Here is a 4,093-nt window from a genome sequence, read left to right on the forward strand (position 1 = left end):
TTGCCGAATAGGCCCCTAGTCATACAAAACTTTGGTTCCAAAATTACAAATATTCCATCTATCTCAAAATAAATACACATCTTATTTCTCGAGTAATTAAATATTTTTAAGTTTGATCAAAACTATAGAAAACGGTATCAATATTTGTATCTCCTAACAAGTTTGTTACGAAAGTATACTCCATGCTTAATGTAATAGTACTTATTATATATCATAATATTAGTACGCTATTATATAAATTTGGTAAAAATTTTTTTTAAAAAAATTGACTTCAAGAAGCGAGATGTGCATTTATTAGGACGGAAGGGGTACTTCCTCTATCACATAACAATAGTCGTTCTAAGATACCGCAAAGATACTAATACTCAAGGAAAATAGCCTCGATGCCCCTAAATGCTTCTATAAATGCTATGCACTAGTAGACCAACATCAACTGTTTTGCTTCTGCGCTGGCCCCTCTAGGATTGCGAGGGCACATGGGACGTGCCTGCCCTGTCGATCGCCATGCACGGATACCCGGGCGACCGCTCCTTCTCGCCAGCGCACAAGCCTCTCTCCCAAGCACGGTGGCATCTCGTGTCTGGGGCTGCACCCATCCACGCTGATGGAGAAGAGGGAGGAGGGGCACCAGCGGACGGGTTTGCCGGTGTTGGAGAAGAGGAGGGAGGTCGTCGTCGGATCTCGGCAGAGGAGAAGAGGGGCAGTGCTAGCGGGAAAGAGGGGGGAATGATTGCTAGCAAGTAGGGGGAGGAGGGCAATGACCAATGGCAATGGGATAGGATTGACTGACGGGAAGTAGGAGGGAAGGATTAAAAAAAAGATGCAACACACAGTGGAGGGGTGGGGCGTGAGGTGGAGAGGGTTGGACAATAGACTCTATGACTCACATTTTGATAGGCTAAAACGATACTCTTTATGAGACAATTTGTATGCTAGAACAACATCCTTTATGGAATAGAAAAAATACTTATTAAAGTCATTGTAGACATCCTGTGTTGAAAAAATGATAACATTGATTTGCTGATATATGTCATAAAAATGCTAGGAAGGCATAATCTACTTTCAAAGTCTAATGTCTTCCCAACCTTATAAAAAGAATTGGCCCCTAATCTTGCCTCCTTCATCAACATATAGAATCATGGTGCCATTTCGAAATACGACTACTAGGCCGGCACATTAACAAGCTACTCCTATCTTCAACCAAATATTAAAATCTTCTATTTGATCAACATGTACAGACCAAATTTATTGTGACATGATCCTGGATTTAATTGATCTCGTGTCTTAAGTGGCGCCCCTCGAATTTTCTTGCCATGGGACTTTGTGAGCCACCGGCGTTCCTCATCGCCGCCCGATGCTGCCACCGGCTAGCCCCAGTATTCCGTCGGTTGTCCCTCGCCGTCTTCTCCTCCGAGAGCTGCCTGGCCAGGACGGCGAGCGCCTGAGCATTGGACCCCCTCTCCCTTTACCTCCTCGTACGTCCCGGTCTCCACGTTGACCCTCGACACCGGCTGCTCAAGTACGCGCTCGCCGACGGCGACGAGGTTCCGCATGTTCACCGGCGTCGCCGCGTCCACGGCAGCCACTGCGCCGCCGAGCGCGCTGTTGTCCTGGACGCGAAGGTAGTTCCTCTCGCTGCGGAGCAGCTGGAACTTGACGGCGACGTGGATGTCGACGAGGTCGGAGCTGGCGGCCATGAATATGTCGATGATGGGCGTCTTGTCCTTTCTGCGCAGCCACCCGAGGTTGCCCCACCTGGAGCACGCCTCCGCGGTGTACAGCCCCGCGTCGGACGTCAGGCCGGTGCCGATGGACAGCACCAGAAACCGGCCGCAGTCTTCCTCCGGCGTCTTGAGCAGGAAATGCGCCGCCTTTTCCTTGGCGATGATCTCCTCCTCCGTGATCATCGTCATGGCAACCATGGTCTGCAAGCGTACGACCTTTGACGATGGCCTGGAACGCAACCATGAATGAAATACATGCTGCTGTGTGTACATTATTACTTACTGGATTGTTGGCGGCGACGCCGCCGTCGATGAGGTTGTACTCTCGCTTGCCTCCGTCGCCGTCTTGGGTCTGGAAGTAGTGCGCCGGGAAGTAGGTCGGAGCCGCCGACGTGCCGATGCAGACGTCGGAGAGCAGCGCGTTCTTCAGAGGCGTGGTCCTGGCCTGCGTGCAGAAAAACGCATAAAGACACCATGGCATGAACTTGAGTGGAGACTGTGTACGTACGTCGTAGGTGGAGAAGATGACGGGCTGCAGCAGCTTGACGTCGAAGGTGGGGATGACGACGTTGGTGAGCGTGTCGCCCACCCTCGTCTCGCCGAGCACTTCTCGGACCACGTCGCGGAGGTGCGCCCCGTCGTACTTGGGGCCCCACCACGAGGAAGCGAGGCTGCTCCACTTCTGAGGGAAGATGCGCGGACCGTGCTCCAGGTAGAACGGCTTGATGTCCCCGGCGGCGAAGAGCGGGCGGCCGCTGTCGTCTCCTGGTCCCGGCGCGGCCAGCATCGCCGTGATGAGCCCGCCGGTGCTCGTCCCAGCGATGTAGTCGAAGTAGTCCGCCAGCCTCGCCTCCGGCCCGTCGATCTTCTGCAGCTCGGCCTCCAGGTAGGCGAGCACAGTGCCCGGGATGAGGCCACGGATGCCGCCGCCGTCGATGGTCAGCACCGTCACCCGGTCACCGACGGTACGGCACGCCCCCGCCGCTCCGCTGCTGCATGGGTGGTACACGCGACGCCGGGATGAGTAGCTCCTCGTCCTCGCCTCGAATTCATCCCGTTTCCTCAGCTGCCCCTGCCACGAAGAGCCAGCAAGCACAGTTGGAAGCTCAGATCTCGCACGGTAGAGTTGATGGCAACACTTGAGACGCCAAAACATGGCAGGAGAGATCGATCGGTCGAAGGGAGCTCTGATGGCGATGGCAATGGAGACGGGGATACTACGATCCAGTTGTTATGAAGCTAGAGGCCGGGGATGGAACCGGATCTGTTTTCACTTTTCACTTGTGCAATATAGACTTTATTTTGATTATTTCACGGTTCCTTTGGTAGCAGGTAGACAGAGAACGACCAAGGCGCAACTTGAGTCAATAATAATACAAATCTTAGTGCCCAGGTTGCCAGGTTTCACCTAATACAATTACCTTTTTTTACCGACCCTCCTTTTTATTGCTGGTTCTATTAGATATAGATGGCTATGATAATATATCACTGCCGTTTTGTAATAAAACCAACGGTGACAATCGAGATGATTTTTATTGTCGGTTCATATCAAAACCTGCCAGTGAAACTTGGCAGCCTGGGCACTATCGGCGTATGCCTCTCTCTCTCTCTCCCGCCCTCCCTCCCTGCGTGGGGCCTATTTGTAGTTATGTTTACTTAGGATGGACGACAGACAGGGCTCGGGCATCCATGTGGCACCCACATAATGGATGCCACGAGAGGGCATGAATCCATGGCCCTATCCTCCCTCTCTCCCTCCCTCAAACAGCAACCAAGTTCCTTCTCTCTCTCTCCCAAGCTCAAACAAGCAACATGAACATGGTCCCTCTCTCTCTCCCTTCGTTGCGGCAGCGCCATGCACCCCGGCAGCCCGGCAGGCAACCCCATATATATGGCTGCGCACAGACATGGAGACGACTCTTGTCATGATCCGACGACGATAGTTCCAAATTTAAACTTTGCAACAAAAAAAACCCCTTGGAAGCCCTATATTCTGACCATCACCTCCTCGATACTCAATGTGGACCCCGCTAATTACCCGAAACTTGTATGAGATTCGACTTGTTTATACTCTGAGGTATCTCTGTCTCCGCTCTCTTCCTACAATGGTCACGCTTTTTAACGAAGTGAGCATCTCTCAACATAACACTAATCTCAATGATGAATTTCCCTGAAGCAAGCTTGTGGACCCTATGAAGGTCTCCTTTCAACTGATGTCAATCCAACAGCCTTATCCGGACTAAGATCTCAAGAAATCAACTAGAAGAAAACCTCCAAACTCAATAGGTGCTAACCTACTCCCTACAAGCAATGACCAAATTCAGTTCCCAATTCCTCACCATAATAAAAGAAATTAGATATTTCTGTGT

At 51.4% G+C, this 4,093-nt stretch overlaps 1 pseudogene; it reads right to left on the reverse strand.

Moving 5' to 3' along the window:
- Positions 1-1,267: 1,267 nt before the first annotated feature.
- On the reverse strand, positions 1,268-2,989 carry LOC136507565 (patatin-like protein 1; annotated as a pseudogene).
- Positions 2,990-4,093: the final 1,104 nt, after the last annotated feature.

This window comes from Miscanthus floridulus, chromosome 15, assembly GCF_019320115.1.
Source record: "Miscanthus floridulus cultivar M001 chromosome 15, ASM1932011v1, whole genome shotgun sequence".
Lineage (NCBI taxonomy): Eukaryota > Viridiplantae > Streptophyta > Magnoliopsida > Poales > Poaceae > Miscanthus > Miscanthus floridulus.